This window comes from Lemur catta, chromosome 3 (assembly GCF_020740605.2).
Source record: "Lemur catta isolate mLemCat1 chromosome 3, mLemCat1.pri, whole genome shotgun sequence".
Classification (NCBI taxonomy): domain Eukaryota; kingdom Metazoa; phylum Chordata; class Mammalia; order Primates; family Lemuridae; genus Lemur; species Lemur catta.
The window spans coordinates 77,345,301-77,371,270 of NC_059130.1; positions in this window are offsets into that span (position 1 = coordinate 77,345,301).

Sequence of the window (25,970 nt, forward strand, 5' to 3'; positions counted from 1 at the left end):
TATTACCAGTCTTAGACACCCATTTTACTAAGGAATCAGAGGGCTCTCCTGATTGGTGGTTAGTAAGTAGTATCTTGGTTAGACTAAGCCCATGGTCCCTGGCTGGAGAGTTCAGTATCCAACAGGGGATGAGCAAGAGATCAGAGCTTCAACAAATGGCCTATGGGTAAGCACAGGGCTCCAGTACCAGGAGGCAGCTGGAATATAAACTATAAATTGGAGAGAAGAGACACAGTTCATTGGAAGTGGCCGGTAAGGTAAAGGCAAGGCTAATACTCAACAGCTTTGTTCAGAACATTCTAGAAAATAATATACCAATTCTAGACTTCATCATCTAGTGGGAACAAGACTGACAATTCTCCTCCATAGTCAGGGGAAACTGCGTGAATTTTCTCCCCTTGTCTCTTAGTGCTCTGAGAAGATACCTCCCAAGGGTGCCTTAGGACAATAGTTTTCAAACTGTGAACCATGGAACCCCTGGGGCTGTGGGGTTGATCCCTCAGGGATCTAGAATAGGGAAGGGTGAAAATGGGAAGACAAATGGGATTCTTCACCTTGACCCAGAACGTTCCACTTTCTTCTGTTTTGATCAGTGCCTAGAGGACAGTCTGGCACAAAATAGGTATTCAATAAATAAATGAGTCAATGTTTTAGATATTGCAGTTCTTCAAAGGTTTTCATTTGATTAAAGGATTCCACTGTTAAAAATGTTAAGGTATGAAAGTTATGGCTTCAGAACAGTCTTAGAAGAAGACATCCATCCACATAAGAAGGACTAGAGCTAAGACATGTGTGGGGGCTTCTCCATTTGGGTTCAAAAGCCATCTTGGCTTCTTGGTTGAGAAAAAAGTCACCAGAGGAGTTTACAAGTTTTAACCCCCTCCGCTGCCTGCAGCAGACCATGATGCCAGAGAGAGCATGTTATCTGAGTGACTGATTGGTATGCTTGATGTCATTTTGTTTTCTCTTTTGAAGAAGCAGTCCTTGGATTTCTCCATGGTGGTGCTCTTTATTTCCACGAAGGACAAAAATGCAATGTCAATTCCCAAGACTACTTTGGGCCAGGTGTTTTCACATACTAGATCATGTAATCTTCACAGGTGGGTGTTATTTTTTTCATTTTTAAATGAGGAATCTGAGGCACAGAAAGATAAAGTAACTGGCCCAGGATCACACAGTTAGAGAAGTAAACTCAGGACTTGCACTCACATCTGCCTGACTCTAGCAGGTAACCTCTTCCCACACTGGCTTTTATTGCAGCAAGAGTGGTTTGGGTTATATATAAGATTTATTCATAATTCATTTCCAAGGGCCGCAGGAAATGGAGATCTATTACTAAATCTGGTTACATAATCCCTTCTTCTAATAATCTTTCATTAAATAGGCTGGATATGTAAAAGCTTGAAGTGCTTAAGGATGAAGCAGGCCTGGAGGTACAAGTGGGAAGTACTCATTTCCTGCCACAGCTACCCACTGATAATTTTGTGGCAGTTACCTGTCCAGAGTGGGGAGGCAAGAAAACACATGGAACAGGGAGGTGAGAGCAAAGAGAAGCCAGACACTGCCTTTCTTCCTGTGTCAGGCAGACCCAGCTGGCAGAGGGAGATGCCGGCCGTAAGGAGGGCAGGGAGAGGATTTTTCCCCTGGATTCAGAGACTCCTGGCTTCCTCCATTGGGTTAATCCTGTGGGTGAGTGAAGTGAAGAGGGTAAGGGCTTTAGAACCAGAGGGACTAGGTTGAAATCTCAGCTCCACCTTAATCCTGGATTGAGTTTAGGAAAATTACTTTATCTGTCTAAACCTCTTCTGTTAATATAAAATGGAGATAATAATGTTTCCTCCTATAGTTATTGTGGAGATTACATAACATAATAAAGTAACATTTATGGCGTAGAATAGATACTCTGTAGTTTCCTTTCTCTTTCTTTTCATGTTCTGTTCTCTTCTCTGCTCCCAACACCCTCCCCACCTCAAATACTGACTGTAAGGCTGCTTTTAGCTCTATAATTTCAGGTTTCAGTTTCTAAAAAGCTGGTTGAGAAGGAGGACCTTTCTGGTTGCTCTCAGGAGTGTTCGACTTTGTACACGGGAAGGGAGGATGATGGAAATTTGAGTCAGCAAAAATCCAGCATTCGTGGCAGAGAATCAGCCTTAGAACTCTTAGTCTGTTTTGCGTTGCTGTGAAAGGGTACCTGAGACTGGGTCAATTATTAAAAAAAGAAGTTTATGTAGCTCATGGTTCTGCAGGCTGGGAAGTTCAAGGGCATGGCCCTGGCTTTTGGTGAGGGCTTCTGTGCTGCATCACAACATGATGAAGAAGGTCACAGGGGAATGGACACTTGCAAAGAGGAGGAAACTGAGGGGCTTTATATAATGGCTTTATAACAACCCACTCTGGCAGGAACTAATCCATTCCCGTGAGAGCTAATTCAGTCTTGCGAGCCTGAGAACTCACTCACTACTGCAAGAACAGCACCAAGCCATTCATGAGGGATCCAGCCCACGACCCACACACCTCCCAACACTGCCACATTAGGGATCAAATTTCAACATGAGTTTTGGTGCGGACAAACCATATGCAAACCACAGCATTCTGCCCCTGGTCCCCCCAAAACTCACATCCTTCTCACATGCAACATATAATCATCCCATCCCAATGGTCCCCAAAGTCCTTTTTTTTTTTTTTTTTTGAGACAGAGTCTTGCTCTATCATCCAGGGTAGAGAATACAGTGGCATCATCATAGCTCATTGCAACCTCAAATTCCTGGGCTCAAGCAATCCTCCTGCTTCAGTCCCCCAAGCGGCTGGGACTACAGGTGCATGCCACGATGCCTGGCTAATTTTTCTATTTTTAGTAGAGATGGGGTCTCACTCTTGCTCAGGCTGGTCTGCAACTTCTGAGCTTAAGCGATCCTCCCACCTCAGCCTCCCAGAGTGCTAGGATTACAGGCGTGAGCCACCATGCCCAGACTAGTCCTCAAAGTCTCAACTTGTCCCAGCACCAACTTAAAAGTTCAAAGACTCATCTGAGACTCAAGGCAAGTTCCTTCTAGCTATGAGCCTGTAAAATCAAAAGCAAGTTATTTACTTTAAAGATACAACGGTTGTGTAGGCATTGGGTAAACATTCCCATTCCAAAAGGGGGAAATTGGCCAAAAGAAAGGAAATTCCCAAGAAGAGTCTGAAACCCAGCAGGTCAGACACTAAATCTTAAAGCTCCAAGATAATCTTTTACTCCATGTGCCACCTCCTGGGCATGCTGAGATAGGGATTGGGTCCCCAAGACCTCAGGAAGCCCTGCCGCTATGGCTTTTTTGGGTACAGCCCACATGGCTGCTCTAGAGGTTGGAATTTGGCGCCTGAAGCTTTCCCAGGCGGGCGTCGTGGGCTGCCATCAGCTCCATAGTTCTGTGGTCCCACTCCCATGACTCCACTAGGCATTGCCCTAGTGGGGACTGTGCAGCAGCTCTGACCTCACACTTCCTCCGGGCATTGCTTTAGCAGGGGCTTTCTGTTGTGGCTCTGTCCATGTGACAAGTCTCTGCCTGGGCCCCCAGGCTTTTGATGAAATCCTTTGAAATCCGGGTGGAGGCTGCCAAGCCTCTGTGGCTCTTGTGTTCTGCAAGCCTGCAGAATTAGCACCATGTGACACTGCCAAGGTTTACAACTTGTCCCATTCTAGAGTTGTGGCACTAGCCACAAACCATACCCAGACCGTAGCAAACTCCCTTAGACCAAAAATGGAACGGTGATGGGAGTGGGGCTGGGGAAGGTCTAGCTAAATGGCTGGCGGAAGAACTGAACATGAGACAGTAAGAACACAGATTCATTGTATCTCAGCCACATGCCCTCAGGACGCTTGGCCCCTGTGTTCTCCATTTTTCTGCATATTGGGTCTATTACCTTTCCCTAAAGATCAGCTTTCTTTGCTTAGCGAAGATTTTGGATACTAACAGTTTCCAAATTTCATAGCTCATGACTTCTTTCCGCCTACAGAGAAAGATTAAACCACCTTGTCTCATTGGTATCAAGAAAAAAAAACCAGGCACTCAGCTTGAGTGATTTGCTTACCCCTGGTCCAACCAGTTGTGACCTAAAAGAGGGTTTGCAAGGACATGGTAAAACTGACTCAAAGTGGATAGATGGTGTTAGAGTAGGAGGATTTCCCAGAATATGGGGAATTCTCTTCCTAGGAGGAAAGAAAGGGTGCTAGGCAGATGACGTATTAGATGTCTTCTACAAGAAGTGTACATCCCACCAATAGCATGCTAGATCAATCATGCTCAAGCTAAAATTTCTCAAACCAAGAAAGGGCTGTACTCTACAGGTCAAATGTTCCATTTGAATATTCTTGGGCTACATACATTCTTGGGCTGTCTAAATTCCAGGGGTACAAGTTTCCAAGGACCCATTTTATTTTCATGGAGAGTGTCATCTAATATAAGTGATAATTGGATATGTCCATGACAAACTGCCCTGTGGGTCCCATTGTCTTTTCTTACTATAGCTGAGTAGACCAGGGCTGGCGAGCTGACCCAAGGCTGGGCAGCTACTATCCAGTCAGTGGCCTGTGATCAATCATTCATCTGTACAGTGATTCAGCAAATACCTACTGAGTGACAGACACTGTTGTAGGCACTAGACATGTAGGGTTCCTGCCTTCATGGACCTTCCATTCAAATGGGAAGACAAACAATAAATAAATGTTACATGTCGTAAAGAATTAAATGCAGGGTGAGAGAAGAGAGTGGCTTGTGTAGCCTGACTCTGAAAGATAAGATGGGTGATAGAATTTCTGAAATCGGGCCCTGGGAGGGTGCGTCACTAAGCTGTGAAACTTTAGATGGCCTTGAGACACGAAGCCCTCAGATTGGGCCCAGTGTGGCAGAAGTAAGCAGAGGAAATTTCTCTAGAAAAGGATGTAGAGAAAAAAGCAGAAGGGGGAAGGACAAGCAGCTCTCCAGAGGTGGAAGGAGAAGCCTCCATTCCTGATTTCTCATCTCTCAGGTCCGAATCCCAGGAGGCCCAGTGTGGATGTCCACCAGAAGCAGTGGGTGCTGGCAGCAGTTGGCACCTGCTGGCACTGGCTCAAGGGCAGATCGTGTGCTTCTTTTCCCAACTCTGTGTTCAGCAACGTGACTTTGGTATCTTGAAATTGGCACCTACTACAGAAGTGGCATTCATAGCTCTACTCCCACCACGAAGCAGAGTCTGCCACGCAGGTGGCTCGGCAGGTATTCACATGCAGAATGTATAGGGTTAGTTACTGAATGATCGAGTTGCTATCTGTAGATTACTGGTAGCCAACGCCAGGTGCTTATATGCTATGCACCAGGCAAAGTGTTAAGCACTTTATATAAATTCTCCCATTTAATCCTACCACAACCCTGCGAGGTACAATTACCCCCATTTTACAGATAAGGAAACAGAGGCACAGAGAGGTCAAGTAAGTTCCCAAGAGCCACACGACTAGTAAGTGGCAGGACAGGGATGAATAAATGGAGAGAATGGCAGTTTGCATTACAATCCAAGGCTGGTGACAAGGGAAGCTAACAACTCTACTTTGTGGCTTCCTTCTCCAGAAATAAGGAAGATTACAGGGCTGGCCATGAAGGATAAGTAAACTGGCCGGATTCCACTCCCGGCCCAGGTGGCAAATGGTAAAGAAGGGGCCACAAGGATGTGTGTGGTTCCAGTCTTCTGTGTGCATGATTCCAGCTGGGTCTGAGCTTCCCTAAATTGGCGGCCCACTAATGAGCTGGGCCTTGGGGTTGCCGGGTTTCTGAGGGGTCTGGATCCCGTTCCACCCCTGCAGCCCAGCCATGTGAATTGGGCCCTTGCTGGTTGTCAAGAGTTGTTTTTATTCGGATACAGCTCCAGCCACCAGAGGCACTTCCTGGGGCTGGCCCAAGGCCTAGCAAGGGTTTGAATGTGGCCAGACTTGAAAGCTGAGCAAACCTCAAAAACCCCTGTAGTTGGTAATCTTCTGGCACTGGCAGCTTCCAAGGACTTGGCAGCAAGGAGGCCATTTGGCTGGGTCTAGCACAGGCTGGCCCGGCAGAAGTCAGGAATGGAAAGCTCTCACCTCTGTAACAGAGTGAGTTCTGCCTCAGCAACCTGGGCTGCCCCAGCCCTGACAGGTGACCACACACTTTGTTCTCCTAGCTCAGTGAGAAGGCAAGTGGAGCCCTCCAAGCCTGGCGATGCCCCCATGGGGTCAGTCTGCTGTGTGCGGACATCAGCCCACACAGGGCCATGTGGGGGTGGATGAGCAGAACAGGATTGTTCTGAGCCAGGGCACTGGGTTGACTTCAGGGAGAGCCCTGAGTTCAAATCTTGCTGGCTGTGCAGTTACAGGGCCAGAAATTAACCCTTTAACTTTCAGACAGAGGGAGAATCATACTTATCTCACAGAGTGCTGATGAGAATACAAGTTATAATATGATAATCCATCTTAACCACATTAAGTGTCGTTATCATAACAGATCAATTTCCATCACAGACTAAGGCATGGACGCTAATTTAGGAAATCGGAGACTCCTAGAAAGTTAATATGTGGTGGCATGTTGGAGACTGTTCAGCCCTATTTTCTCATTTCACAGAGGAGGAAACGGAGGCCCAGAAAGTCTCTAAGGCTTATCAGGTCAGGGCTGGAGCCAGAACGCAGCATCCCTAAGCTTCCTCTCTCGCCCAGGCTGTCATTCTCCATCAGCAGCAAGGCCTTAGCTGGGACTGCTCAGTTACAGGCTTTTGAAAGGGTGCTGGTTCTGTGGTCAGGGGGTGAGGGTGGTGGCGGGAGGGAGGTGTGTGGTGACCAGGATGTCCTCAGAGCTGGAGCTCCCCATCTCTCACACCCTGGTGTGGAGCAGCAGCTCAATAAATGTTCATTCAATTGTATCGGTAACTCAGAATGTCCCTAAGAAGATGTGAGGGTGTCAGCGCTAAATATAGCCATGCCTTCCACCAGCCCTCCCTCTCTCTTACTCTCCCCTTCCCAGGGCAGTCGGCTGCTGGGTACATGCTCAGGGTGCACGGGCACTTCAGCTCAGTGTGAGGGGAGCAGCTGTTTCAAGGGATGGCAGCATGGGGAAGTAGCAACGGCACAGGCCTGTCCCCGGACATCTAGGTCTAAAGAGTGGCTCTGCTACAGCCTAGCTGGATGACATTAACCAAGTCACTCACTTTCTCTGCGCATCAGTTTTCCAAGTTGCAAAGGAGATGATAAACCCTGGCTTTGCTTACTTTACAGGCAAGCTGTCAGGATTCAGTGAGATTCCTTCATTCCCTCCAACACAGCCAGTGTGATTGGCAGCCAGTGTGTGGTAGGGACAAATCCAGAATTTGGAGCCAGGCTGCCCGGGTTCCAGTTCAGACCTCAGGTTTACCTACTAGCTGCCTGACCATGGGTAGGCTACTAAGTCCCTCTTAGCTCATTTTCCTCATCTGTCTTCTGTAAAATGGGAAAATATTATTGACCTCATAAAGATATATCCACCTGGAACCTATGAATGTGAACTTATTTGGAAAAGGGTCTTTGCAGATATCATAAATTGAAAGATCTTGAGATGAAATAATCCCAGATTACCCGAGTAGGCTCTAAATCCAACGAGAAGTGTCCCTATATGACACAGAAGAAAAGATGGCACAGACATACAGAGGAGAAAGCCGTGGGAAGACAGAGGCAGAGATTGGAGTTACGCTGCTGCAAGCCAAGAAACATTTGGAGCCACCAGAAGCTGAGAGAGGCAGGGAAGGATTCCCCCTCTAGAGCCTCCAAAGAGATTGCAGCTCCCGCCACAGCTTGGTTCTGGACTTTTAGCCTCCTGAAGGGTGAGAGAATAATGTCCGTTGTTTGCAGCCACCCTGTTTGTGGCAGTTTGTTACAGCAGCCCTAGGAAACTAACACGTGGGGTCCACCCACACCGAGGAAAGGCTGCCAGCCTCTTGCACGCTGTTGTGCACACATTTCTTAAAAGTCTGTTCCCCACTTGCTGGCTCTGGGCTAGAAACGCCGACAAAGGTTAAAACACGTCTAGTTAATCACAAAGTGCTCTCCATAGAAATGTCTACCATTAGCTGTTATGACGATTGATTTTATAGAATCTGACTCTTAAAGTTGGGCCAGGATTTTAAAAGTTGTCAGAGTCTGGCTGTGAATTTCTCAAATTCAGTCGGTGCTAACACTTAGCTTTTAATTAAACCATTCGTGCCAGGCACTGGGCTCTCCGCTTTACGTGTGTTATTTCATGTGACCTCATAATAACCAAGAGGTGCAAGCGAAACCAATATTCCTGTTGTGGGGATGATGAATTTCCCATGTAGAGAAGTCAGATAACTTACCCCAAATTCTACAGTGATTAAGTGTAGGAACCAGGAGTCAAATCTGGGCATTGTTACTTAACTACTTGACCATTTGAGCACTCAGCCTCGCCAATCACTTAGCAAGAGCTGAGTTAGGTGCTGGGGGCCACAGGGATGAATACGATATAGACCCTGCCATGGGACAGCAGAAGAGGTAAAACAGGTAAACAAAATAGAATATAATTATCCCAGTTCCCCATGGGCAGAAGGTAGGAAACGAGTCTAGATGCTGGTTGGAGACTGATGAGGGCTGGCATTATTGCCAGATTAGAGGGTTTATTCTGTGGGCAGGGGAGGGCCACAGAAAGCTTCCAGGGAGGGCTCTGCAGAAGAGCATTCTGGCATCATGGCACCCCACGCAGGCGGCTTGAGGGAAAGCTGGGAGAGGGAATGCAGGCAGAATCTTCTTCGACTCCACTTGGCTTGGTTTATGAGGAGGGTCGGGGTTAACAGCTGCCTGGCTGTCCCCTCCCCAGCCTGGTTGCCCTACACATGCTTCACTCTGACCCTGGGGAACCCACGGGCCTTCCTCTCTGAGTTCCTCCCAGTCTCTCAGCAAGTTCCTGACGGGTCGGCTTTTCTTTCACCTGGTCTCTAAACTCAAGTCTTTTCTAACTGACCTGGTCTCCCAACTGGCATTCTCCTTCATAACTCCCTTCACCTTGTCTTCAGCCTGGACCAAATTAACATTCTTTCCAGTTCCCAATTTCCTATTCTCTTCTTCGCTCTTCCTATCCCTGGAAACCCGCTCTCAGCTGCTGTGCAGCTGCACTCGAGCAGTCGTGGAAGGATCTGTCCGTCCTTATTGCCATCCCTGATGTGCAGGCTCCGTGCCAGGCACCACAGAGGATGGACAGATGTGTCTGTCTCCTCCACTTGCCAAGGACCTTATCTTCTTCTTGCATCAGCCCAATGCCTGCCTGTTAGAAGATGCTTGATATTTGCTGAATGAGTGAATAAATGATTGAAGAATTGGTTTCCGCCTTTAACAAGCTTACCATCTCACTGGGCGGATAGGTACGGCAATGTCTTTCTCATCTGACATCATTGGGGAATAAAAAATTCTAGATAAATGAATTTCCCAGATAAGTGAAACTTACTCATTTAAACACAAATCATATTTATTAGATATTTTAGACAAGAAATATTAACTTTTTTTCTTTCTTTCCTTCTTATATCAGTTAGGACTCTTTATGTTGCCAGTGGTGGGAAACCCAATTGAAACTAGCTTTAGTAACAGAGAATTTTCTTATCTGAAATCCAGTTTCACACATAGGGGTGTGGCTTGTTCCAGAGCTCAGGCAATGTGCTTAGGATGTAGTTTTTTTTTTTCTTTCTCTCCATTTCTGGCCTCTTCTTCCTAAATGTTTGCTTCATTCTCAGACAGGTCTCCTTTTGAAATACAAAGTGGTGCCAGCAGGTCCCAGGGGCTACATTTTTCCTTATTCATATCCAGCAGGATGAGAAAAGTATCCCTGGTAGCTCTCAGTGAAAGAAGGCAGACTCAGAAAACGTCTCTGACTGGGTTACACACCCGTCTCTGAACCAACGTGCATGAGGAAATTGGAATATTGCGATTTCTTCTGGCCAGTCTCGTCCACTCTCAGGGGTGGCGTCCAACGCACCCCATCACCAGGGCTGAGCGCAGGAAGTCAGGGGAGAGAAGGGGAGATGAACGCTGGGAAGCAACCCATCGGTGTCTACTAGCTTCCTTCCCTCTTCTCTTCTCCTCTCTTTCTTTATCACCTTCTTTCCCTCTCCCTTTAGGACAAGTTGGGTGTTAGGAGCAGAGGCTACAATGAGGGCATATTCCCTGCCCTCGAGGCCCTCCTGGGCTGGTCAGGGAGTGACATGTGAGAGCAGTGATTACAGCAACCTGATGCTAATAATAGAGAGATGGGGACACAGAGGACAGCCACATGGACAGGATTGTTGGCCTAGGGAAGACAGAGAAGGCTTTCCAGAACTGTTAAAACTTGAGCTGATTTTGTAGATTGAGTAAGAGGTCACCAAATAGCCCTCAAAGAAGAAATGTGGCATTCCTATCAGAGGGAACGGGAAATGCAAATGCAGATAGGTAGGAAAGATGGAGGTGAACTTCGTGGGCTTCCATTTACCTCCCACAGTTTCAGTGGGTCAGGAATTTGGTCATGGCTTAGCTGGGTGGTGCAGGCTCAGGGTCCATCATGAGGTTGTAGTCGCGGTGTTGGCCAGGCTTGACTAGGCCTGGAAAGCCGCTTCCATTATGGCCCTAAGGCTGTGGGCAGGAGGCCTCACTTCCTCCCCACACAGACCCCTCTACTGAGCATCCTCGTGGCATGCTACCTGAGTCCCCCAGGATGAGTAATCCAAGAGGTAGCAGATGGACGCTGCAATGTCAGAAGACAACACAGTCATTTCAGAAATACCCAATTAGTTACACAGGTCAGCCCTCTTTGGTGTGGGAGGGGCCTACACAAGGGCGTCAACCCCAGGAAGTGAGAATTATTGGGGGCCATCTTGGAGACCAGCTATCACAGACATCCTTAAATGTTTGAGGAAGAAAGGATAAAAAACCATTCCACTCTAGGCCATGTTCTTTACATGCTTTGCTGTTCAGGAACTAAACAATTTTGAGTCCTGCCTTTATGTGCTAATTTTAAAACCCAGTGTACATATGGAAAATATTACCCTATGTCAATAACCATCCAGGATTGGTTAATCTAGTTCACCCTAATTCAAAACCCATGTTGCTTTCACAGGGTGAAACTAAAGGTATGATTACATGTTAAGAGGCTCTGCAATGACAGTCCATGGTTAAATGCGAAGTGGACTGTAGAACCAGGATGTGAACCCAGGTATATCTTGCCCTCTAGTCCAAACTCATTCTATTGCTCTGTCGGTACTAGTGTTTCTAAATTTCTCTCTTCCTCTCATTGCTTGTATTTATTTATTCAATGAATATTTTAGAAGCATAATAGCATAAATTCTTCAAGGGAAAGGATTATTTCTTATTAATGTTGCTATTCCAACATCAAAAATAGTGTCTTGAACATAGGTAGGCAACCAATATATATTAGCTTTTTGATTGCTTTAATTTTATTAGTAATGGTTTGTTACCATGAGAGCATATCAGTGAGGTCCTGTCAAGAAAACAGAAGCCACTGTAGGTATTTCAGGTTGGAAGTGAATTTACTATAAGGAGATAGAGACTTATACAACCATTGGAAGGGTTGGGGAGCAAAGGTTGGAAGGCTGCTGCTCCCTACCAAGGAATCTGCCAGTTCAGGAATCCCAGTGAAGCTACCAGCATCTCAGCTGCCAGTAGCACCCAGTGGATGAGTCTTAGGAGGGTAACTAGAAACCCCACAGCTACCTCCAGAAAACAATGTCTTCCTCCCGTTCATCTTCTAAATCTCATACAAGTATCTCTCATTGTCAGTATCTAACCAAAGCCCTACTGGCAAAGGGCTCTGGGAAATGTAACTTCTAGGTTTTCAGCTTGTGTGGTACAAAATAGAGTGGTGGAGAGTATACTGGTTATCAAAAGATGTTACCTGGTACAGTGATCAGTGCTTTCAGACTATCATGGCTAACCTTCAAGAGAACTTGCATTTGCTGATTATAAGGCAATAGTCTTTGGAGGGCTAACAACTCAAGTGATAGATAGCTGAGGTCTTAAAAAATAATTATTAGTCTTATCTTCAATGACATTAACTAATAACAGTAATTATTATTCATAATGACAATAACAGCATGGTCAGTCATTATGGTTATGGGTTTCAGAATTTGAAAAACTTAGATGTGAATGTCTGGTCTGTGACTTTGGGGAAGAAATTGGACTTCTCAATTTCTCATCTTTAGGATGAAGATAATAGAATCTTCCTCATAGGCTTGTTGTGAGGATTCAATTAACTAAAACATAAAACAATCAGGACAAGTCTGGGGACCCACGAAATACCTAAGAAGTGGGAGCTCTTTTTATCCAATATAGTACATTACCAATTACAAAATACTTCAACATACCTGATGGCATATGACTAGCTCAGTTGGGAAGGGAAAGATGAAGAGGAGGAGAAGGGAATAAGAGTGGAAGACACGAGTTCAGGAAGGGGTCTAGAAGGCTGGTGGGAGAGGCCTGCATGCAGGACATGAGGGTGGAGGGCTGGAGTGCGGAGGACATGAGGGTGGAAGGCTCCATGCTGAGCTCGGAGGTGGCATACCCATCATCTCATCAACAGCCTCCCTCCCAAATGCTCTGTTTAAATTGGAGGACAGGAAACACAAACAAATGCTGAGAGTCTATAAAAGCTCTGAATGCTAACATCTGAATGATGGCCATAGATTTAGATTTTTTTTTTTTGTCAAATATTAAAACAGAACATGTAAACACTGATGCTTTCTTTGGGCCCCAGCTCCAGCCCCCGAAGCTTCTGCTGCTCCATTTATAACTAATAGATGAAGAGCAGAGACTGTGGGCTTTGCTGGGCCCATTAACTTGGCCTAATTATTTGGGGAATTTGGATTTTTTTGGCAGTGATTAATCACAGATGAAATATTTCAACTGACTCTATGATTTTTCCCTTTACTGCTTCTGTAGGAAGCATGCTCAGACCTTCATATACTTCTCTGTTACTGTCCTTTTCTTTGGGAACAGACACTCCATCACGCACATCTCAAGCAGACTTGGAGAAGCACCGTGCTGCCCCAAGGGCAGCAGGCATCATGGCCAGACTTCTCAGAGGGACACAGCCTGGTCCTCAGCACCCCCAAAGCCACTACTTTGGGTGTCCTTAGTTTTTGATATGGGTACTTGATATTTTCTCAATCTTTTATAAAAGTGAATCAAAATATTTGTAGAAATATGTTTTGCTATTTTTATTAATCTATAACGCATTCTAACTTAAATTAATGTGTTTGTTATACACACTTGGATTTAAGTCAAGTTCCCAAGAACTCCTTACAACCCCTCATCCTGAATAGAAATTGTGGAGCTGTTAACCTTGTAGTTGAGTTACCTGTGTCACTTCTGTAAGCCATAGTTTCTTCTTCTGTAAATATAAAATAACCACCCCTATTTCCTAGAGTTGTGGATATTAAATAAATAACATATAAATCATGTAGCACAGTATTTGGCGTATAGCAAATCTTGGTAAATAATTATTATCATCATAAATAACCAGCATTAGTGCCAATATCATACAATTAATGAAAGACAGAATCAAGATTTGACCCTAAAAAGTTGCTGCACAGCAAAGAAAACAATCAACAAAATGAAATGGCTATCTATGGAATGGGAGAAAAATATTTGCAAACCATATATCTGATAAGGGGTTAATATTCAAAATGTACAAGGTACTCATACAACCCAAAGACAAAAAAAAAAAAAAATGGGAAAAGGACCTGGATGGATATTTTTCCAAAGAAGATATATAAATGACCAACAGAGATATTAAAAGGTTTTCAAAATCACTAATCATCAGGGAAATGCAAATCAAAACCACAATGAGATACCACCTCATACCTATTAGGAAGGCCATTATCAAAAAGTCAAAAGATAACAAGTGTTGGCAAGGATGTGGAGAAAAGGGAAGCTTTATACACTGTTGGTGTAGACTGTTATGGCCATATGGAAAACGTATGGAGATTCCTGAAAAAATTAAAAATAGAACTACCATAAAATTAATCCAGCAATCTCATTTTTGTGTATATATCCAAAGAAAATAAAATCACTATCCCAAAGAGATAACTGCACTCCCATGTTCATTGCAGCATTATTCACAGGAGCCAAGATACAACCGAAGTGTCCATTGATGGAAGAATGGATAAAGAAAATGTGGTGCATACACACATACACACATATATATCAAATGGAATATTATCATCTTAAAAAAGAAGGAAATCCTGCCATTTGTGAGAATGTGATTAAACCTAGAGAACACTATGCTAAGTGAAATAAGCCATACATTCACAGAAAGACAAATGTTGCATGATCACACATATGTGGAATCTAGAAAAGTCGAACTCATAGAAGCAGAGTAGAAGGGTGGAACCAGGCATCAGGGAGTGGGGAAAATGGGGAGATGTTGGTTAAAGGGTACAAACTTTCAGTTATAAAATGAATAAATTCTGGAGACCTAATGTACAGTATGGTGGCTACAGCTAATAATCTACAGTGTACTTGAAATTTGCTAAGAGAATAGATCTTAAGCATTCTCACCCTCCCCCCCACGGTAAGTATGTGAGGTGATGGCTACATTAATTAGCTTGATTGGCACAATCATTTCACAATATACACTTGTATCAAAACATCACATTGCATATCTTGAATATATACAATTTTTACTTATCAATTATAACTGAATAGAGCTGGAAAAAACAATACAAATTATACACCCACATACACATACATAATACATGAAGCTGGGGAAAGAGACCCTTATGCGGAAATAGATATTACTGTGTTAAAACGGTTACTATTTGATGGTGGGATGGTGAGATCATGAAAATTTTTGTTTGATAAGTTTTCAAATTTTCTACAATGTAAATAAAAGTTAATTATAGATCAGAAAGAAAAAAAATTGACCCCACATGGAACAAAAAAACCCTCTGACCTTCCCACATAGAACTTCCCTCCCAACTGAGTGAAAGATTCAAGGCTCCGTTGTTCTCACCCAACAGGTGAGAAGTTGGGGCAATAAGTGAAACAAAAGAGCAAGGAAAGGACACATATGGTTAGAGGCCAGATAAGTGGGAAGGGAAGTACTAGAGTAGCACAGAGGTGAGGGGAGGCTTATACTAGGCTTGCACTGAGATTTGATAAGCACACAGGAAGCAGCAGGGGGCTTCTTGTTTGGGTTCTTGGTTGATAGACAGCCTGGAGCTAGATTTTCCCTTTGAACTAGGAGTTCAGACATCGGTTGAAGTCCTGGCTATACACTCACCAGCTGTGAACTTGGGGGCATCATTTCCCCTCCATCTGGGTCTTGGTATTCAGTTCAATTAAACGAGGGAGTTACGCTCTCCAGAGCTCCTCTCCACTCCAGCTTGTCCTGGGAGAATTCAGTGCTCTCTTTTCATGGTCCCTGACCTTTTGCACAGTTATGTTGTTTTACTTTGGGTTTGTTGATCTGAAGTAAGAAAAACCCAATCAAAATCAGTTTTGAGAGGTTGGGGAGGGGTGTATCACATGACTCTTGGAATATGTACCTCACTTTGACCCAAGAGTGCGAATGCATCTTGACCTCACAGCTGAAAAGCACTGTCTCCAGCTCTCTCTCTCTTTCACTTGCTCTGGTGTCTCTTTTTCTAGCTACATGTCTGCTCCCCTCTCTTACCTCTTTGCAAACAATATCTCTCTGCTTGCTTTTCAACACAAGCCTCAAAATGTGCAGCCCCTACCAAAATGCCTGTCTTTCCTCCCAAGTTTATAAGACCTCACAGGCGTATCTCCTGCAACTCATGAACCCAATCTGTGCCCCATTCCACAACCTTGAGAGGGAAATCTGATTGGCCAGCTATGGTCAGAGGAGGCTCCTTGGTCTGAGCATCTGTGAGTAATGATCCCATGGTAGAGGCCAGTCCCTGCCCTTTGGGGACAGGATGGAAAAGCCACTCTGGTACTCATTCTTTCTGGCATTGTATTAAATTTAGTTATGCCTCTCCCACACCAAACTGAGTTCCTCATTCATCTTTGTATCTCCTGTGCCCAAAAGGAGGTCTCAAAGATTCACAGTATTTGTGGAACTGAGAGAATACAGAATAAAAACCAACACCACTGAATGTCCATCTAGGGCTTTACAGTTTAAACTGCAGTTTTCACACACATGGTCTCATTTGACCCTCACAGAACTGAGAGCAGTAGGTATTATTATCACCCCCATTTTACAGTTAAGGAAAGTGAGGTTAGCCCAAAGTCACACTGCTATTAAGTGGTGAAGCCAGGACTCAGAGATAAATATCATGGTTTGAAATCCCAGCATCCAACTACATGGTTGCTAAGGATCCTCTGGTCCTAATATTTGATACAAATATATTGATATAATTGTGTTTTCAAACCCCCCCCCACATTCCCATGTTTCTTGGTGATTATTTCCATCTCCTTCCCAATTTTAGCTTTGTGTCATCATATGGCTAAAAAGAGGTTGCTCTTTTAAAAAGCACACTGCATAGGGTCTCCTTTCATCTGTTAAAAACATATTTCATTTGAAAGCAGGGAGCGTGGAGAGGAACAAGGAATTTCACAATAAAAGGAAGAAGGCTCATAAAGTGCCGTCTGGCTAGTCTTTAATGAGAAGCATCAGATTCTGCTATTGAGGCCATCTGGGATGGGGTCTGAGGATCTGACTGAGGTTTCCAGCACAACTCTAGTCACAAGCAGCCAGGGGCACCCGCATGAGTGGCCCTCGCTTGTTGAAATGTCAGGAATGCCTTTTATTTCTTTTACTGGCTAGACCATGCCTTTGGTAGCCTTGGTAGTGTTTGCATAAATCCTGACCAAGGCTTTCAGATTTCCTCCCTGGGAAGCTGCCCCCCTGGAGAACCAAACACTTTTAGAGGTGCCTCCTTTTAAGAATAATACTAAACATAATAAACATACTATCTTTTATTGATTACCCTACAATGCATCAGGTAGTAAACAATTCATTTTCTAAATTAATTAATTAATTTGATTTTTAGAGACAGGATCTCATTCTGTTGCCCAGGCTGGAGTGCAGTAGCATCATCATAGCTCATTGCAACCTTGAACTCCTGGGCTGAAGCGATACTCTTGTCTCAGCTTCCCTGGTGGCTAGGACTACAGGTGTTCGCTGCCACGCCCAGCTAATTTTTAAAAATTTTTTGTAAAGACAAGGTCTTGCTATGTTGCCCAGGCTGGTCTGGAATTCCTGGGCTCAAGCAATCCTGCTGCCTCAGCCTCCCAAAGTGTTAGGATTACAGGCGTGAGCCACTGTACCCAGCCATAAAAAATTTATAATATTCATTTAATTTTCCTAACAGCTCTAAGAGATAGGTAATATTATCCTCATTTTATAGTTAGGGTCACCAAGGTCCAGAAAAATAGAGCAAGATCTCACAGCTAATAAATGGCAGAGCTGTCATTAACCAGTTAACCCAGGTCTGGTTGGTCCCACAGTGCATGCTCTGAACCATGGGGTTCAGGGTCTCCTAAGCCTGGGTGGACCCCGGAAGCAGAAGCTAGCTTTAAACCCAACTTTGCCTTATTCCAAAGCCCGTGCTTCAAAGAGAGCACTCTGCTTTTATATGCTTTATAAATTGGAGTTTTAAGTAAAATTATTTTTTTAAAAGCTCCAATGCTAAAAATATAATAATCATGATGATAACGTTCAAACACACTCCACTCCATTGTCATTCAGAACTCTCTCCAGCTGTCTCTCACCACCACCGCCACCCAGTTCCTCCTCCTCGCAGACACGCAGCTAGACCACCTGTTCCAGTCCTCCCTGTAGTTACCAGTGGCCAACACAAGGTGGGGAGAAGAGGCGTGTGCCACACCAGACCTGGTTCTTCACTTTCTCCTGTCCCTGTACACTGGCTGGATATCGCCTCCAGGGGGAAGCTCCGAAGCCACATGCCCTCAGCCTGGGTCCCTGAAAGATTGTGTGCAGCAGAACACCCATCCCATGCCCTCCACCACTTAAACTTTGCTTGAGCTAGAAAGAAACTTCTATTTTGTAAAGTCAATGAAATTTCTTTGTTATTCCGTTCCTTTCCTGCTGGAACTTGTGGTTGTAAATAAAAGGCTCCTGTTTGAACAAGGAGGCTCACCCCACAATATTCTGATGCCTGGACCATGACCTCATTTTCCTCTATGTCATGGTTAGGGACCTTTTGACTGCCTGATCCCAACTCTGTTATCAGCCTAATTATTTGTTTTCTGCTTAAAGCCAAATTGATAACTGCAAGGTCTTCACTATTGCTTGGAAGAAAACTTAAGGTCATTTAGCCATTTCCTCCTGGCTTTTTGGCCATGTGTTTTTCACTCCTTTGTTTATGTCTACTACTGTCAGATCTGTTGGATCAGACTATGGCAAAGGGGACACCATTATTTAAAAAACTTCTCAAAGAACTTTATGATTCACCAGTCCAAGTTCCTCATACTACTGATGACAAAACAGAAGGCCAGAAAGATAGTCACCTTCTTATGGACACACAATAATTAATGAAAGAGTTGATGCTAGAACCTAGGGCGAGGACTAGGGTGAGGGGGGCAGGGCCCCCAGGGTGTGCAATTGAGGGAGGCACTCACCCTCAGATGCTGATCCTGTGCTTACAGGAGAGAGCCCTTGGTGATGTTCTTTTCCATAAGAAATAGCCATGTTTACAGCTGAGTAGCTTTCTCAGACTGCTTCCCACTCTTAGAAACTCAGGAGCAAAGAAATCTCTCTTCATTTTGGATTGTCCCAGTCTGTTTTAGTTCACACTGCTATAACTCCCATAAAAACTTTGTACTGGAGTATAGCCCACTCCATTAGATAGAAACTACACCCAACATTCTTTGCAAGACAGACCTCTCTTTCTTGACTTACAGGTATTGTGAGATTAGGCTTCTGTGAGATTGTACCCTTAGGATTCCTGAGAGACTTTTTTCTAGCTGAGAAGGTTTACTAAGTGTCACCTTAAATTAAATATTTCAGAACTCTTAACATACGGGTCTTACAGCCATGTCCTCAATTTTTTCTTTGCCCTGGGGCCATTGTTTACTTTGAGGCTCTTTAGCCATCTGGAGAGACGAAAAATGTGAAACAGTTTTATTTTCCGATCCAGAAAGTCCTGGTTTTCTTAAGTTTCCTTTAGATTCTGCTTACAAACACAACAGTTCCTTCTTTAGCTCATCTCTCTGTTGTGGCTAAAAGCACTCAACTTACACTTCCAACATTTGTCTAGAGTTCTCTCTAGCTAGACCCACAGTTTATTAGCTATTTTCTATCTTTCAAGTTAGTGTAGGCAACCACTTGTTTTTGCTACTACATAACACAGGTCATGGTTTTCCAGTCTGCTACAGTAGTTTCCTCAAGGGTCCCAGTCTCCACTAATGATGGACTCATCATTTTTCCTGTCTTTGCTAACAGTTTCTTCACCACTTTTCCAGCTTCTTCTTGCCAGGTAGTTCCAAAGCCAATGCCCATATTTGTGATGTTTCTGTTATAGCTATACCTCACTTCTGGTACCAATTTATGCATCGGTTACTATTGCTGTATACCAAACCACTGAAAAAACTCACTGGCTTAAAAAATAATGCTTTAAAAAACTTTTTTAAGATTTCATGGATTGGAGGAGTGGTTTTTCTGATCTAGGCTGGCTGGGTGATCATCGGTGACCCAATCCCATATCTGGTGACTAGCTGGAACAGCAGGGCACCTGGGCCAAATGTCCCCAGCCTGCTGGCCCAGGCTTCTGCACATGGAGGCTGAGTTCTTAGAGCAGCAACAGAAGGCAAGCCTGTTTCCATGACCTGTTTGCATCTCATTTGTTAATTCCCACATGGCCAAAGCAAGTCATGTGGCCAAACTCAGATTCAAGCAGTGGAGAGATGGACTTGATGGTGGGAGCTGCAAAATATGCGGCCATTCTGAAAAAAGTATAACATAACACAAATACTGTTTTGTGGTTTAAACAAAAATCTTGACCCCTGCACCGTCATGATCACTGTATTCTTTCCCTGGCATGATGGTTAATTTTATATGTCAACTTGACTAGGCCACAGGGTAGGTACCCAGATATTTGGTCAAACATTATTCTGAGTGTGTCAGGAGGAGATTAACATTTCAATCAGCAGACTGAGTAAACCAGATTGCCCTCCCTAAGCTGGGTGAGTCTCATCCGATCTTTGAAGACCTGAATAGAACAAAAAGGACACATAAGAGAAAACAACTTCTGCCTGTCTTTGAGCTGGAACATCAGTCTTTTCTTGTCCTTGAATTGGGGACTGATAACACCTGCTCGCCTGGTTCTCAGGCCTTCAGATTTGGACTAGAACTTGAAACACTGGCTCTCCTGGTTCTCAGCTCTTCAGCCTCAGACTAGAACTACACTGTCAGCTCTCCTGGGTCTTGAGCTTGCCAACTGCAGATCTTGGAACTTCTTGGCTCCCGTATTCATGAGAGCAAATTCCTTTTCATAAATCTCTCTCCATATATATTCATATGTATTTTTATGTGTTATATACAACATGTGAGGTCTGTCTGGAAAGTATCCAGCCATTGTTAATATAACGAAAACAGCACATCGATGTAACCTGACAGTCAAAAAGAGTAGACTGGAATGAGCTCATGTGAACAATGACTTCACTGTGCTTCACTAGTCAGTGGAGCACTAGACGCCCTTGAGTGAGCGTGGGTGGGTGTGGCTATCACATTCAAAATGACTGAGCGAGTAGAGCAATGAATCTGCGTCAAATTTTGCGTTAAGCTTGAACAATCCTCCACGGAAACTATTCAGATGGTTCAGAAGGCTTTCGGGGACAATGCAATGAGTTAAGTGCGAATAACTGTGTCACAAACGCTTCAAAGATGGACAATAATCTGTTGAAAGTGATCCACGTTCTGGAAGGCCTGCAACAAGCAGAACACCTAAGAATGTTAAATGTGTACGGGTTAGGTTAAGAGACGCTGGGAGAATTGTGCGAGGTCCCAAGGTGCTTACTTTGAAGTCATTGTCCTATGTACAATGTTTCTTGTATCTTGTATCTTCTTCAATATCTGTCTCTATTTTTCCTATTACATGGCTGGATACTTTCTGGACAGACCTCACATACACGTGCACATGTCTGTGTGTCTGTGTGTATATACATAACCACACACACATACACATATATTCTTTTAGTTCTGTTTCTCTGGAGGACTCACCCTGACTAACACACCCAGCATTCCTGGAGTAGTGGGATGAATAGGGGAATCATCATAATGCTTAACACTGATCAAGTGATTATCATACCCCTGGCACTGTTCTAAGTGCTTTACTTCTATTCACTTATTTAACTATCATAACAATCCTATGAGATAGGCATTTTTATTGTACCCAGTTATAAGTGATGAATTGGAGACACAGAGAGGGTAAGTAACTTGCCCACAGGCACACAGCCACCAGTGACAGAATTGGGTTTGCACCCAGGCAGTCTGACTGTAGAGTTGAGATCTAACCACTATACTTTATTGACTTTCTAAGAAGAAAAGGATGTGGTCGGGGAATGAGCAAGAGGGGAGGAGGTAAGGGATGATGCAAGAGAGGTCGGCAGGGTCCAGATCATGATGGATTTGTGTCTTGAAGTGCATACTTTTGGGGGTGTCTTCAAGGTTTACATAGCTAGCCCCTTTAAGTGCTTCTTTTAAACAGAGGCTCTCAGGGGCTATGTGTGTGCACAGTTTAACCCTCTTCTCTGACCCAGTTGGTTTGAATTGGAACCAATCTGGGCCAGTACTAACCTTTCGGGAGTTTGGAATTAGGACAGAGAAATTCTGGCTTGCTCTGGCGTGGACTGTAGTAACTAAAGGAGGTGCATTCAGGAGCTGTGGAGGGCAAGTCCTGCTCACCTGTGACCTTGAGAGACTGGGAAGATGGAAATATAAGTGCAGGGGAGAGCAGAGGGGGTCAACGGTGAGATGCTGAGGCTCCTTCTGTTCCTTGTCCCAGCTGGTCCCTGCATTCCTGCCTTTGGGTCTGTGAGCTTCCCCCAGTTCCCCTATTTCCTGCTTGTATTAGAGTCCATTGATTTGTGGTCCCTATAACTCCAAACTAGGGATTTTTGTCCACCCAGAAAAAGAGTTTAAACTTTAGACGATGGTGGCCCTCAGAATGATTTAAAAACAGTGGAGAGAGAGAGGGGGCAGAATTATTTTGTCTGGCTCAAAGTGTGGAGATCATAGGAAGGCCAATCTGGGCTCAGAAGAATGAAGAACTTCCTAAACTAATGCTGTCTTAGAGCACTGTGAACCCTACATTGGAAGAGTCCCTGGTACTTGGGCAGCACAAGCCCAGAATACTCAGCCACACGGCAGAGGGAACTCAAACTTCAGGAGGAACAGAACTTGATTCTAGGGGGGCTTCCAGCCTGAGATTTTGTGATTCTGTGACTCTGGATTGGGGCCTGGACAGTTTTCAGTCGGGTCTTCATTTCTGGTGCGGAAGCATTTCTGCCTTGGAAAGCACAGCTGTACCAGCCGCCTGAGGGGACGTGGGCTTGGGCACAGCAGCTGCTGGGGGGATGGCTGGTGGCTTAGACTCCGCACTGTCAGCGTCCAGGCATCAGCCAGGGCCCCTCTTGTCTCAGTAAACAATGTTTCCTCCTCCCACCTGCCATGATGGGCCGGCCAGTGCCTTGGGCGTATCAATGAGTCTCCCTGGTGAAGGCCAGGCAGGGCCAGGGCACAGCTCCTCTGGGCCCTGCAGGGCAGTTGACAGTGTCTGAAAGCCTGAGGGCTGGCTTGTTACTCCACACACCCTGGTCTACAGCCTCTCCCGCTCTGTACCCTCACAAATATAATCGGTATAATATAAAAGCAATATTTACTTACTAGTAAAGAAATTCAGGAAAGCCTAAATAGAAATTATTCAAAATCCTACCACTCAGAAATAGCCACTACGCACTTTTGTGGTGCCATCTGTCAGATCCCTCTCTCTCCCACGCTATCATTCGATGACCCCATTCTTTGAGCTGTGGCATAATCCCCTTTTCACTTCGTCACCTCTCCTGCACGTGTTTTCGTGTCGACAGACGCGGATGGACCTGACTAGGCCCCCTCTTCCGGCCTCCCCACGCTTTTCCTGCTTCCTGAGGATCGCCTTCCTAGCCCAGCCAGCCCAGCGGGGCCTCCCCCAAGACATCAATAATTGAACAAAAGCCTCCGCAGACTCGGGCTGGGCACAGGCGGCCACAACCTTCCTGCTGAGGCTTTGGAAAGAGCAGCTGCCGGGGAAATCACATTGAGAGAAAGTGACAATGGAAATTTCTTTCGCCCCTTGGTTGGCTTGGCTTGTTCCTTCTTTATCGAATTCTTGGTTTGTCTCTAATTATCTAGCACCTGGAGCTTCAGAGCAAAGCTATGCTTCCAACGATTTGTCAGGGGGGCTTAGCATCTTTGGCACGAAAGAGACTATAGAAAAAGGAAAGATTATGGCTTTGGACCCACGGACTCTTGCCAACTGAGAGTTGTAGCTCTTCAGCAAGGAGGATGCCTGATTCATGGGGAAGATGCCTGGCGAGTGGGCTTGCCGTTGTCATGCCCTCTGGAATGTTCCTCCTGATGGGGGCCTGGCTCTCTAAAACAACAATCAGAGTTTGCAAACCTCTGCTTCATCTTTGGATTCTTTCCCCTCTAGTTGGAGGGAGTAAATATAGAACATGGTTTCTCAAACTTGGCACTCTAGACATTTGGGCTGGATAATTCGTTTTTTTAAGGGGCTGTCATGTGCATTGTACGATATTTAGAGGCATCCCTGGTCTCTACCTACCAGATGCTGGTAGCATTCCCCTCAGTTGTGACGGCCAAAAATATTTCCAGACATTGCCAAATGTCTCAGGGGCACAACATCCCACCGACTGAGAACTGCCGGTATAGAGGTCAAAAGGGTGAGCACTGCAGTGGAGCAATCCAAGTTTGAGTCCCAGCGCTGAAGCTTAATTGACCACATGACCTTAAGAATATTATTTGAACATTTTTGGTCCTTGATTTTCTCATCTTCATTATGGGGGAAGTCATGGTATCTACCATAAGGAGTTGCTGAGAGGATTAAATATTATGAGGGAAGTGAATTGATTAACAAGAGACTCGGTGAATTATCCAATTTTGTTTTCACAGTAAATGTTTGAGGTAGTTAATATCAACATCCACATTCCTCAGTAGAGAAAATTGAGACTTAGGGATATTGGATGACTTCCATGATTAGTAAGTGGCCTATGACGTTAGTTCCTAGAGCAAAGGAGCTTCCCACCCATGCCTGGAATATGTTACTGGCGTGCTGAGATACCAACCCTCAGACCCAGGGGCAGCAGGCAGAGCCGGGGTGCCAGAGCCCGGGGACTAGTTGTCTCAGTTCCCCGGTGTACGCTGCAAATGTCAGCATTTTCTCCGCATGCCAGGTTGTACATGAAAGCCTTTTGTAACTCCAAAGGCATCATGCAAGTGCAAGCTGTTATCACGGCACTGAACTCACTCCTCTGAGGATGTAGATGCACAGGGAGAGGTTTATTTACTCTGTAGGAGTTGGACCTTATTGACCTTTAAAATCCCTTTCCCTGCTTATAATTTTATGAATCCACCATCTTATGAATGTAGTGCCGATAGTGGGAGAAAAGGAAGAAAGGCTGAGAGTGGCGAGAGCTGAAGAGCCGGGGAGGGGATAAAACCCAAGCCAAACAATCGGGCGGATTGCATTGCAAGATATTCCCACAGGAAGCTGCTTCCTCTCCGAGGAAAGTTTTCTCTTCTGCACTATCCCAAACTTCCAGAAGCAAGACTCAGTTGTGAGTGGATAGAGGGAAGAATACATAAGTGATAAGTATTGCAAAATGTTCATGACAGTGTCTAGGTGGTGGATGTATGGGCGTTCACTGTAACATTATTTCACTTTGCCGTATGTTTGAAATTTTTCATATTAAAAAATATTTAATCTCTGGAAGACTGAAAGATAAAATAAATAAGAGAAACTATCCAGAGGCCAGGGACCTTGGCTGCAGGTACAGACAGGCCTCAAGGCCTCCTCTTCTCACTCTGAGCCAATGGAAGCCTGAGTTGAGCAGGTGCTGGTGGGTTGCAGCCACGCCCTCTTCTGTGCCACGTGTGGTCCTGGGGTGTGGGGGTGGCTTGGTGAAGCGCGGAGGCGAGGACAGAGGTGAGACTCATGCTCCCAAAGGCTACAATTTAGGTGTTGTCTCATTCCTCTTTCCCCCCTTCTGCCTTCCATATGTGCGGAGACCCGCTAGGAGAGCTAGCCTGCCCTGGACACGGACCCCTGCTCTGGGCCTGTCTCTTCACCTCCTATTTCTGACCTCACTGGGCTCCAGCCCTCAGAAGCCCCATCCCGGCCTCTTATTTTATTTTTATTTTTAGACAGAGTCTTGCTCTGTTGCCCCGGCTAGAGTGCCATGGCATCAGCCTAACTCAGAGCAACCTCAGACTCCTGGGCTCAAGTGATCCTCTTGCCTCAGCCTCCTGAGTAGCTGGGACTACAGGTGTGTGCCATCACTCTGGCTAATTTTTTCTATTTTTAGGTGCCTAGGTAATTTCTTTCTATTTTTAGTAGAGATGGAGTCTCGCTCTTGCTCAGGCTGGTCTCAAACTCCTGATCTCAAGCAATCCTCCCGCCTCCCCCCCTTGGCCTCCCAGAGTGCTAGGATTACAGGCGTGAGCCACCAGGCCCGGCCGCCATCCCAACTTCTGATGCTGACAGTGAGTTATCAGAATAGCCAGGCTGCACTAGTCTACCACAGTTCCTGCTGGGTTTACCTATATTCCCTCCTCAGATAAATTTGCAATTTTATTATGAACCCAGTAGAAGACATTTCTTTTCTTTTGAATTTTAAACTTGAAAATATGTTTAAAAAATTTTTTAAGCTTTTTATAAAAAGCAAACATTTCCTACAACCCCTTCGTCCTAAACTGCTATTGTCC